General features: G+C 36.1%; 1 pseudogene; it reads left to right on the forward strand.

Moving 5' to 3' along the window:
* The first annotated feature begins 8,457 nt into the window (after positions 1-8,457).
* On the forward strand, positions 8,458-8,557 carry LOC127552613 (uncharacterized; annotated as a pseudogene).
* Positions 8,558-13,354: the final 4,797 nt, after the last annotated feature.

Below are 13,354 nucleotides of genomic sequence, written 5' to 3' on the forward strand. Positions count from 1 at the left end.
TGTAAGTACTTTGAGAAGAGAGAAAGATTTCATCATTTATATCACAGTAGCTAGTATAGAATAAACATTTCTTCATATTTTGTCGTATCTTCAGATTTTGTTTTCTTTCTCTCTACTTTTCTTCCTTCTCCTGTTTTTTTTTTTTTTTTTTTTTTTTTTTTTTGCCTTTTTGGTAATTATGGAATTGAGAGAAATTAACGACAAGTCTATGAAGAGTTAAAATTGATCTGAGAAATCACTCCCTAAATCTCTCTGCATAGGAGACTGAAGAGTTGATAGAACCTAGAAATTTGGGAAATCCGGTAAATTCGGTCTCTAGTAGAAACCCTGGTTTTCTTTTAGATCCAAAAATGTTTTAATCTCCCAGAATTCCTTCTGGCCAGGGATTTCCTAGGGTCTATTTAACATCTGTCTATCCCAATTATACCAGAACCTGGAGAACAGGAGAAGAAGAAAGGCTACCTTTACCATACTGGGAAATGGCATTTGATACCATTTACATTCTAACAATTCTAAATCCCAACAAGTTATTTCTCTGCTGAAAACCTTCAGATTCTCAGTTCTTTAACAAAGCAAGTCCAAACTCCCTAGCCTGGCTTTCAATAATCTGAATCTGACCTGCCTTTCTGCTCCTATTGTCAATCACACATGCCATATTTTCTCTATAAAGTAGGCACTATTTCATTATCCAGATACATCCTAGGTTCATACCTTAGCTTCTACCTGGAAATTCTATTCATTCTTAACAGGTGACTTTAAATGTCATTTCCTCCATTAAGCCTTCCTTCACCTCTACTCAACCAGGAAGTAATTTCCCTCTTTTCTAAACCACAAGAACTTAATTTCTTTTCCTCCACAGGGGTTATATTCTGCCTTTTGTCATAATCAGTCATGCATATACATGTTTTAGCCTTCCTTATGAGTTTCTTGTAAGCAGAGACTTTAACTTTCAATACAATATTGTTAATCTTTGTTTTCCACAATGCCTACCTACTGTATATCTGGGGATCAAAATATTCTGAATGAGTGATTGAAGACAGTTTGATGCAGTGGAAAGAATATTTGTTTTTTTTCTTTTGATTTGGTTTTTGGACATGGCCAATGTGAGAAATTGTTTCATCTGATCATACACATTTACTATAAGGGTTTTTTTTTTTTTTTTTTTTTGCTTTTCCTCCCCCCTACCCCAAGTTGGACTGAGTAGAAGGAAGGAAAAGTTTCTCCTTATTAACTGAAAAAATAAAATAAAAATTTTAAAAGAGAAGATTAATAAAATTTAAAGCAAAAAGGGTAGAAGCAAGAAGGCTAGATCTGGAGTCAGAAGATCAGAAGATTATTTCTCTACTCTTTTACTTCTTGTGTGACCCTGAAAAGTTATCTTACTTCTCAGAGACTCAGCTTCCCCATCTGTAAGATGAGAGGTTTGAACTAAATCAGGGATTCATTTAACCTGTGGTCTGTGAAATTAAAAAAAAAAAATTTAATAACTGTATTTCAGTCTAACTGGATTCCTTTATGATCCTATGAATTTTGTTTTATATATTTAAAACATTGTTCTGAAAAGGGATCCATAGGCTTCCCCAAAGGAGTCCTCAATACATAAAAAACTTAACTCCTTGTTTAGGTTCCATTTCTAAATCCTTTGATAAGATGAATGAATAAGTTTTTTGAAAAGTCTCTTTTGTGATCTACTTTGTCAGATTGTTAGTCATAAGAGATGATTTTGGTCACAACACATTCTCTAAACAGTCCCAAACTTAGAAAGGAGACACCTAAGCAAAACCTTACAACTCTTGAAATTCCTGGATGTCTTTGTTGGCGAGTCTAGTTCCCTGTAAGCCACAAGTATTGCAAAGTACCCTGGAATTCATTAACATCATGAGGAAATGGCCAAGAGAACTAAAGTCTTACATTGTCTTCATCACTAAAATCATCCTAATTATGGAATTCTCACAGGCTTCATTTAAATTTGTAAATTTACCTCCTCCATTAAGTTCCTATAGATACAAAAAAAACAAACCAAACATACAAAAAAACCCTAGTCTAACTGAGCCCAGAATTGGAGCCCTTTTCTGCAAAGGCCTCTTGAACTATGTATGTCATGCATACAGTTGTATCTGTCCAGTAAAATCAAAGTTTCTTCAGGGCAGACAATTTCATTTTGTCATTGTATATCTAATACCTAGTATGATGCTTTGCATATAGCAGGCATTGTATAAATGCTTAGTTAGGAATTAGGAATATTTCACCTGAAAAAGAAAGAGCTGCCTTCAAAGATTTAAAGGGTTATAATGTAAAGTATCATTAGACTTAATTGTTGTTTGGCCCCAGATGGGAGAGCAATGATCAGTACTGAAGGAGGCATTTAGAAGCAACTTCCAAAAGCAGTAGACATTTACATCAATCTCTAGATAGAGAAATAAAAAATATACATGCATATATATTTATTCATATATGTATGTAATCTCATTTTGTCTTCATAAATCAGCCTGTAAGATAAATAATATCATTATTATTATTTTATAGGCGAGGAAACTGAGATTGATTAGAGTAATCCTTAGGAATGAAAGAAAGAAAGGGAAGAAAGGGAGAGTGAGATTTCACTTAAGGTTGGATGGGCTAGGATCTCCTTCCCTAGTGTAGATTAAACTGAGTGCCTACTGAAGACCTGATTTTCTCACTCATACCCACCAAGATCAAAGGTCATTAAATCATTTTTGCAATTGTCAGCACTTCTGATGTTAGATTTTAGAATTAGAAATATATTGGTCCAATTTGAATTCTGTGAATTGTTAAGTTGAATTAGTTTTCAAATCTGAAGAAACTTCTATATGGATTTCTAATGGACTGTTTTGATTTCATCAAGATTTCCAGGTACATAGTAGGGGATCAATATATTGCTATTGATTGATTGCCTACAAATGGGGCAAAATTGAAGCCAGCTTTTGTTTTCCCCATATTTTCTAGTTTTTCTTAAAGTAGGTTCTTTATGAGGGGACAAAATTGTGAAATTCTAGCAGATAGTGGTTAAGGCACTAAGTTTTATTCTTTCTTTTGGACTTTAATGGATGATTGCTAAATAGGCCATGTGTTTACCAGAGTCCTAACAGATAATTTCTAGAGAAGATCAAAGTCACAGCTGCAGCATAAATGGCCATGACACCAATTAGCTTAACAGAATTTTCTCATTGTGTGGATTCCAAGGAAAAACACTTAGTTGTCGTTTCTTGAGAGAGGAGACCAAGAGTGGGATTGTCATAGGCCTGATTTCCTGAGAATTTTTCTCTCTGAGCCCTGTTCCTGCTACTGTTGTTGGCATAATACCAAAAACTATATTTAGTTTCCCTGAGGATATACCATATTATTTTTAACCTAGAGTCTTAAAAATCCTAAGTTTCCATCTGTTCATCCCCCATAAACAGAACTGTATCCTGTTATAACCCCTACTTGGGATTTTTCTTCTAAAAATTTTGCCTGAGGGTCTAGTGATAATCACTTGCTGAGGGTAGAAACCTTTGTTAACATATAAAGGTGATGGCAATCATGGCCAAATTGAAAGACAAGGAGATGGAACAAGTTAGTCATTATAATTGCAAATATGTAACAGAAATCCTAATAAAACAACTGACCTCTCCATAATCCTCTCAGAAATATTGACTTCACCTCACCTTAATTATTATTATTATTATTATCTATTATAGCTTTTTATTTACAAGATATATGCATAGATAATTTTTTCAGCATTGACAGTTGCAAAACCTTTTGTTCCAATTTTTCCCCTCCTTCCCCCCACTCTGTCCCCCCAGATGGCAGGTAGACCAATACATATTAAATATGTTAAAGTATATGTTAAATACAATATATGTATATATGTCCATACAATTATTTTGCTGCACAAAAAAGAATTGGACTTTGACATAATGTAAAATTAACCTGTGAAGGAAATCAAAAATGTAGGCAGACAAAAATAGAGGAACTGGGAATTCTATGTAGTGGTTCACACTCATTTCCCAGAGTTCTTTCACTGGGTGTAGCTGGTTCAGTTCATTATTGCTCTATTGGAACTGATTTGTTTCATCTCATTGTTGAAGAGGGCCACATCCATCAGAATGGATCATCATATAGTGTTGTTGTTGAAGTATATAATGATCTCCTAGTTCTGCTCATTTCACTCAGCATCAGTTCATGTACATCTGTAATGGGCTGAAGCTTGAGTTGATGAGTTGAAGTTGAGTTGAGTCAAGCACATGAGGCTAAATAGCAATTAGACAACACTCTATTTAATATATGCTTGGAGAAAGCATGGCCCGGCCTACTCTCTGTGCAAGGTTTGATGTGTTGTATAGGAAATGAGGTAGAGACGATTTGGTGGGTGGAGTGAGAGAGGCAGAGGCACTGCTGACTGGATTCGTGTCTTGACTGCTCTCACTTCTTATCACCATTCCCCTTCACCTCAGCAAAGAATAAAGCTCAAGGATTTTCCCTTATTCTGACTCTGGCTGATTTTAATATAATCTGGGTGCTAAACATGGTCATCACATACATCTCTCCAGGCCTTTCTGAAATCATCCTGCTGGTCACTTCTTACAGAACAATAATATTCCATAATGTTCATATACCACAATTTACTCAACCATTCTTCAACTGATGGACATCCATTCATTTTCCAGTTTCTGGCCACTATAAACAGGGCTGCCACAAACATTTTGGCACATACAGGTCCCTTTCCCTTCTTTAGTATCTCTTTGGGGTATAAGCCCAGTAGAAACACTGCTGGATCAAAGGGTATGCACAGTTTGATAACTTTTTGAGCATAGTTCCAAATCGCTCTCCAGAATGGCTGGATGTGTTCACAATTCCACCAACAATGTATCAGTGTCCCAGTTTTTCCACATTCCCCTCCAACATTCGTCATTCTCTTTCCCTGTCCTTCTAGCCAATTTGACAGGTCTGTCTTCACTCCACCTTTTGAGTGGCGCCAGAAGCCTGAGTTCAACTTGGAAGAGTAGCTAGGACTCTTTGTGCTTAATGCAAATGGTAAAATCAGGTCCTCCTATCTCCCCCCATGTTGAGGAGACAGAAACTCTAAGGCAAATTCAAGGTTGCTATTGGGGAAGCTCCCTCACAGGGAACAGGACCCACAGGAAGATTATACCAACTTATCATCTCATAACTTTCTATTTTAATTAATTATTTTTTTTCCCACAAGATGCAAACTTGACATAGTGAATAGAGATGTGGCCTTCAACACATACAGATGAGAATCAAATCCTGCTGCTGCAGACAAATAACATCTGTGTAACTCTGGGAAAGTCACTTAAGTTTCTCAGAACTCTTAGGCAACAGTTTTTTTAAAATGGTTTTTGTTCTTGTTATTTTATTTTTTAATTTTCTCCCTTCTGTTTTCCTGTTCAAATGCATAATAAAAAAGAAAAAGAAACTCCTCATAACAAATATACAAAATCAAATTCCCACACTAACCCAATCCAAAAATGTAGGACTTATTTTTCAAGTCCCTCATCTCCAGAATCATGGATTATCATTGAACTGATTAATTTTAGGCAACTTTCTAAGGCAGGAGTTGCAGAGTGTGCTAATTTGCCTTGTTAAAAGGACTCCCTTCTACTGAGAGTTCCGTAAAAAGAAATAATGGGTCTAGTGCCTAATTTCCTAAGTAGATACCAAATCACACTTCTATACTGCTAAAGGACTATGAGTGCCCACAGCATCCTCTAACTTTGTTTTGCTGGAGCAAAAGTCTTTCCCCACTCTGGTTATTGCTCTAGGACCACTTATGCCCCGAATCTGCTCTTGCCTTAGCAAAAAGTATAGAAGTAAGCAACTAAATAAAACATTGCTTCCAAATAAAGTTCATAACACAATACTCTGATTGTTGGTGCCTTTGGTCTTTCCCCCTGCTTTCCTGTTGGTTTTAAATCTTGTCTGATTCTTTGTGACTCCATTTGGGGGTTTTGTTGTTGTTGTTTTGTTTGGGGGCATAGATAACTGAAAAGTTTGCCATTTTCTTCTCCAACTCATTTTATAGATGAGGAAATTGAGGCAATGGGGTTAAATGATTTGTCCAGGCTAACACAGCTTGTGTCTGAGGCCACATCTGAACTTTAGGCCCAGGGATCTGTGCATTATACTATAATATATATGTATATGTGTATGTGTATGTGCGAGGGTGTGTATACATATGTGCATATGTATATACACACTATATATACATATATACACATACTTATATATATATATGGTATAAGTGTCAACTATACTTATCACTGATTACCTGACTGACCTTCAGTGTAGGGCTTCCATAACATGAAATGTATTACTCTTCTTTGACTTCTCTTTCAAATCATAACTACAACCTGTCAAACACATTCCTTGACATTCGTCTTAACAACACTATTCATAGAACTCATTTAATAGTCTAACTGCAGAGTTTTTTAGGACCTGCTTATTTGCCATTCAGATAATTCAGTATTTAATAGCCACTGCTGAAAAAATTCCAGTCCTCCAAATGGAGAGTAGTTTTCCCTAATGATAAGAACATGAATCAAGTAGTGACCCTCACTTTACATTTGGAAAGGTAGGAAAAAACACTATTTCTTTGGATTTTTTCCCCCTAGAGTTTAAAGTTGTCTCAATTATGAGTCTCCTGAAAGAAGAAAGGTAAGACCTGTTAGTTGGAAGGGACCTTAGAGACTGTTTAAGTCCACTCATTCATGTTATAGATGAAGAAACTGAAACTTTTTAATTGATTTGTCCAAAATCCATCACACAATTGTCAATTATCTAGAACAGGATTCAAACTCAGGTTTTCCTGACTTGGATGCCAGAGATCTTTTTCTTATGCTACCTAGTTACTTCTCTTCTCCTATTGTAATACTAATATGAGATACAATGTTTTACTCACTTTTTTCTACCTAAAATATAAGTTTTAAGCTCTGAATTCACGAAAACTTTCTAGAGCCTACCTTCTGGGTCTGGTCTAAGGATTTCAGGATGCACTACTATGAAGAAGGATGTATTCAATTCATGAATGATCTCAGTGATATAGTTGTTCTCTTCTACTTTTACAACTGGCATGATTCTTGTCCATTTTTCTTTAGAAATCCTCCATAAAAGAGCTTCTCCATGTGCTTGAGGCCTCCTTCTGGACTCAGGTGACTCAAGGAGACTCACACAGCTCTCAAGTCATGTCTGGTCTTTTGCTTTTGCTTTGTGACTGAGAGGTTTCCTTATCCAGTTGCACAATTCTCAGGTGTCGTATTTAACATCTGAATAATGAGTTATGACTTATTCAAAAGGAAAATCTTCATATTTTAGTAAATAATAATGCCTGATTAATGAATTATTGATGGAGTTGTGAACTAATCCAATCATTCTAGAAAGCAATTTGGACCTATGTCCAAAGGACCATAAAACTGTGTATCCCTTTGTATCCCTGGGTAACCCTTTGATCCAGCAATGCCACTTGTAGGTCTGTATCCCAAAGAGATCATAACACAGGGAAAAGGATTCAACTGTACAAAAACATTTGTAGCAGCTCTTTTTGTAGTGACAAAGAAGTGAAAAATGAGTGGAAGTACATCAATTGGGGAATGGCTGAATAAGGCATGATATGTGAAAATAATGGAATATTATTGTTCTATAAGAAATGATGAACAATTTGATTTTAGAAAAGCCTGGAAAGATTTATAGGAACTGATATTTAGTAAAGTGAGCAGAACCAGGAAAACATTACACACAACAACAGCAAGATCATGGGATGATCACCTAGGTCAGCTTACCTATTCTCAGCAATTCAGTGATCCAAAGCAATCCTAATAAACTTTGAATAGAAAATGCCATCCATATCCAGAGAAAGAACTATGGAGACTGAATGCATGTTGAAATAATATTTCCACCTTTTTTTCCCCTCTGTTTTTTTTTTTTCTTTCTCATGGTATTTCCCTTTTATTCAGATTTTTCTCTCCCAACATATCTCATATAGAAATATATAAATAATGCACACATAAAACCTTTAAAAATTTAAATGATATCTGGTCATTGTTTTCTTTCTTTTTTTAAACCATATATTTTCTTCCTTGTCAAAATGAACTAAGGATTATATGTTAATGACTATATAATTTCTTCTTAAGACAATCACCATGCTTTCCAAATAGATTCTCAAGCATTCTCGGACCATGTTACACACTACAAGGCAGCAAATCTAACAAAAAAGAAATGTCAGCTCTTGTTTCTCCCTTTCCTAATTGTCAGGGCATCAATCCCACTTACCAAACAGCCATCACTACTGCAATGGATGAAACACAGTGGGAAGCTAGCAGGCTTCATACCATAACACATTGAAACTGATGGGAAAAGAAAGCATGTGAAGAAGAAAGTTAGGAGGCAGTGGATACAACTTCCATAGCAAATTACAGGAATCTGGCAATTATTATAAGCCAGCTTTGGCAGCACATACACTAAAATTGGAATGATACAGGGATTGGCATGGCTACTGCACTAAGATGATATGTATGTTAATGTAATGTTTCATCTTTTCCCTTTCTCTCCCCTGAGATTCCTAAGTGGCAACCCTGTCTTCTCCATAAATCAGGTCTCCAGTCTAAATGCCCTTTAGGACACTAATATTATGGTAATGGCAATCCTGAGCCCCCATTTACCCAGTGAGAACCTTTGCAAATAGAATCCTTTCATAGTGGGTCCTGGCTCTGGGTAACTTTTCCTAAGTGAAGTGAAGAATTGATGTCTGTGTATGTATTTGAAGTTCCAAGATTCTGAAATAGCTTATAAAATGGGGAAGCTGAGAATCAAATGGGTCTTCTACCTTTTAAGTCCTGTCTTTTTACTATATCAAACACTATTCCTCTCAATAACCAGGTGTGGGTATATAGTACTGGATAAGTCAGTTTTGCCATGTGGAATTCAGTTTTCTCATATATAAAACAAAATGGTTGGACTAAAGTATCTCTCTGTTCTTTTATACTTCTAAGGTTGTCTGTCTTCATGTATAAATCTATAATGGAACTTTTTCTAAATTTATTTAATTCCAATAATTTAACTCCAGTGAATGCTAAAAAAAGATGTTCCAGAGGGAGGAAAGCATTGCAATTTGAACATATGAATCTGAATTCTAATCTTGACATTTATTAAATATATGACCTTATGCAAATTATTTCTCTAGGTTTTTATTTCCTAATCTGCAGAATAAACAGTTGGACAAGACCATCTCAAAGAGATCCACAGTTCTGATATTCTTCAACAATATCAGATTATAAGAAAGAATCATCAGAACTCAAATATGAGAGAACAATGAATTTGGAATCAGAGGGGCTGAGACTGAATCCAACCTCCTCGGTGACTTATTACCTTCATTATGATAGACAAATCATTAAACCTTTCTGGAACTCAGTTTTCTTATCAGCAAAATGGAGCAGAGTTGACTAGATGATCTTTCACTTCTTAGTCTGTGATCCTGTGATCCTATAAAATATTTGTACTGAGGCCATCCAAAGAGTTGGCTGTGGAGCCACTGGACTAGAAAATCACTCTGCCAATTGATTCTACTGTTTTCCCACACACTATACAGAACATACTTCCCAATTAGAGATAAAAAAATGTTCCTCAGGTGGCATTTTTAATCCCCGAATGGTAACAGAAAACCATAGAGTTATCCTAATACATAAGGGAAATGTCTCACAGCTATACACTCCCCTTTCATAGCAAATCTAAATTAACAGGAGTTCAGAGCCTTTCAATTGACTAGGGAAAGGTATGGGGGTGGGAGTGGGGGCTTTCAACAGGACCCACTTGGACAAAGGTATGTAGCACCGTCAATCATCATTGTGTGGTACTGTTCATCTGTGGAGTCAGTTCCAGTGGGATCTGAACTATGGGCTTTTGTTTTAATGCCCATAAAGCTCTCCACGGCTGCTGCCTTTACAAAGACAAGTCTTATTCGCTGTTCTCCCTCAGTCTTCTAAACACTTCATTTGGAAAGTGTCAAAGCCATAATTGATTTTTGCCCAGTGTTGGGAAGTTATACTAAAACACCACTCCCTTTGTGGCTGGAGAAAGAGGGGAAAAAAGAAGGCGCTCATACAAGCAAGCATTATAGATTGCAATGTTGATTCAACCAACATCGGTCCCAGGAGCAAGGAGCCTGGGATGATTTGAAACCTTCTGAAAATAAGGGTCCCGAGCCTTCTGGAGACTGCCTGGCTCCCACCCTGCTGCTCCAGAGGCAGACAGCAGAAAAAATAAAGTGGGGTCTGCTGCTGATGTATGGGGTGTCAGATGTCTCTAAGAACATGAGGGAATCTTTAAATGGGAATAGGGGAGTGACAGGTAGTTATAATTTTCACAAAGGCTTGTAAAAAGTTCCATTTTTATATAACTCTGTAAAGCTGTTTACCAATTTGTATCCTACTTTAGTTCATCTCAGTTGCCCCTGGACAACCTCTCTCCTGTTCACATTCATTTCCTGATCTTTTTTAAACCTCTGCATGTCCTAGTAGAGCAGGAAAAAAATATTTTGGACCTCATGCTAAAAGAAGCATCAGCTTCATCTGCTTCATAGCTTCTAGCCTTGGTTCTAGAACAGACTCATTATTACAGTCTTATCTCTCTCTCTTCCTCAGATTCCCTCCTTTGTAAAAAAAGATTTTGGCCTAGGTGATCTAGAAGAGAGTCAAAATTCATAATGGATGCTATTAAAAATGAAAATACCACCACCTACAGTTAATGTCTCCAAAATAATACTTCTGGAAAATAATCATAGGAATATCTAAAATTATTCAAATCTCAAAATTTCTAATTTTGACAGCTCCTTAACAACAGAGCTAAATCCATATTCCCATCATTCTCTTTAGAAGCAAAAGACTTTCTATAGGAGCCAAAATGCACTTTTATTTCTTTAGAACAGGCAGACATGGTTGATGGCACCTGCATTTACAGGCACTGGGGAAATGAATACCCCAAATCAAAAATGAACATTTGAAACCTCATTAAGGTTGAGTGGAAAGTTGTTTTGAGGGGGTTACTTCAATTACTGTGATACATTGCTCACTATTCTCAGCCTGTCTAAATCCTATGCCTCTTTCATGACATAACAATCCCATGAAGGATTCCCTGACCATCCTAGGCTACAGGGAAATTTCCTCTCTTAGAGCACTGATCATCTGCCCATGAGAAGGGTGAATAGGTCTCAGTAGGAAAATGGAGAGGAGGGAGCTGACATTTTTTAAATACACTACATCAGGCGTTATGCTAAGTGGTATTTTTTGTTTTGTTTTGTTTTCTACATATAACTCAGTTGATCCTTATGATAACCCTGGGAGTTAGGTGTTAAAGTTATTAGCTCCATTTTTCAATTGAAGAAACTAAGGCAGGCATAAGTAAATAATTTGCCCAGCGTTTCTCAGCTAGTAAATATCTAAGCTGGATTTGAATTTGGGTCTCTCTGACTCTAGGTCCAGATTCTATCCATTTGGTCAAGAGAAGAAAGCAGGAAAGTAAGAGAAGAGCTAAAGGGGAATAAGATAATTTACTATACTCACCTCTTGTTATTGTTGTTTTAGAGCATATTCCTTCACTGACATAAATTAAAATTAATTTAAAATAGTCTTTCAAAAATATCTAGTGTTTCCTTTTTCAGGGAAGAGGGCATGGAAAAAGATGACTAGGAATTGTTTCTCCACCCATGTTTCCACCCAATGTAAGAAGAAATATATGAAATGGACACTTGAAGGAATTAGACTTGCTTTGTTTGATCCTAGAGGACAAAAGCAAAAGCAATGGTTGGAAGTTTCAAAATAGCAAATTTAGATTGCATGTTAAGAAAAAAAAAAAAAGTTCTTCCTAACAGTTATTCAAGAGTAGATGAGGCTGTCTTCTCCAAATAGTAGATTCTCTCTCACTGAAAATTTTCAAGCAAAGCTGCAAGACCACATGCCAGATAAGTCACAGAGCAAATTCTTTTTAGACTGTATGTTCATTAAGGGCTCTTCCAGGTCTAAAGTTTCTGTAAGATGAATGGGATCTACACCTCTCAAAATAGACTTCATTCATCGAGGAGCTGTTCACTTAGTTCTCTATGGTCGTTTATTTTGAATCAACATTACTTCCAGTAGGGAGTATGGAGGAGGATAGAGAAAAAAAATGAACTGCAGTCTAACTAGAATGCTGTAAAAACAAAAGATAATGGAAAGGAATAATGCAAAGTGCCACATGAAAGGTGCAAGTCATAAGTGTATAGTTTAAAGAAGAAGAGAAAAAAGAGAGTAGAGGGAGAGTGTCTAATCATTTCTGTCTATCTCTGTCCCTCCATTTCTTTTGTCACACACACACACACACACACACACACACACACACACACACAGAGTCCAGTGCTTTTCCATTGCCTTCAGGAGCATATATAAAATGCTCTATTTGACAAAGCCCTTTATAACCTAGCTCCCTCCTATTTTTTCAGTCTTTTTACTCCTTGACACATACTCTTTGATCTATGACACTAGCTTCTTGGCTGTTCCATGAACAAGACTCTCCAACTCTAATCTAGTTGTTCCTCAAGTCTGGAACACTATCCCTCCTTCACTCTGGCTACATGATATCTCTGACTCCCTTGAGGTCCCAATTACAATCCCATCTTCTACAGGATGTTTTTGCCAAAGTCATTTAATTCCAGTGCCTTCCCTCTTCATCATTTCCTATTTATCCTATTATATAATTACTTTCTATATATTGGTTTGCATGTTGTCTCCTCCATTAGATTGAAAACTCCTTGAGTAGAAGGACTGCTTTTGCCTTTTTTATTTAAATGTGCCTTAAATATCTGCCTATTTTATTTAAATAAATTTTATTTATTTATTTTATTTAAATGCCACCATTTAACCTGGCATTTAGTAGGAACTTATTAAATGTTTATTCAAGATAATTAAATACCTCATTATTGAATGAATTTTACTATATATCCTTCTATAAAACCTGTGGGTTTACTGAGTTTTATTTTTCTTTACTATCCCTCTGATCTATTTATGTGTGTAGATACTGTGAATGTTTAGGGTCTTTCAGAGGAAAAGAATCACGCTAATCCCTCATTACTGTTGATGAATAACAATAGTTATGCTTCATTTTAGTAACGGAATGGAGGATGAATTGAAGTAAGCAGATCAACCTGCAGACTATTGCAATGATCTAGGCATGATGTGAAAAAAATCTATGCTCCCCTCTTCCCAAAAACTTACACGAGAAGAACTGCTATATTTTTCTTTGTCTCTCTATGTAACCATTTTGTAGATGTTTAATGCATTCATTTCTTAATTGGAATTAAATGAATTTA

This window comes from Antechinus flavipes, chromosome 2, assembly GCF_016432865.1.
Source record: "Antechinus flavipes isolate AdamAnt ecotype Samford, QLD, Australia chromosome 2, AdamAnt_v2, whole genome shotgun sequence".
NCBI classification, from domain to species: Eukaryota; Metazoa; Chordata; class Mammalia; order Dasyuromorphia; family Dasyuridae; genus Antechinus; species Antechinus flavipes.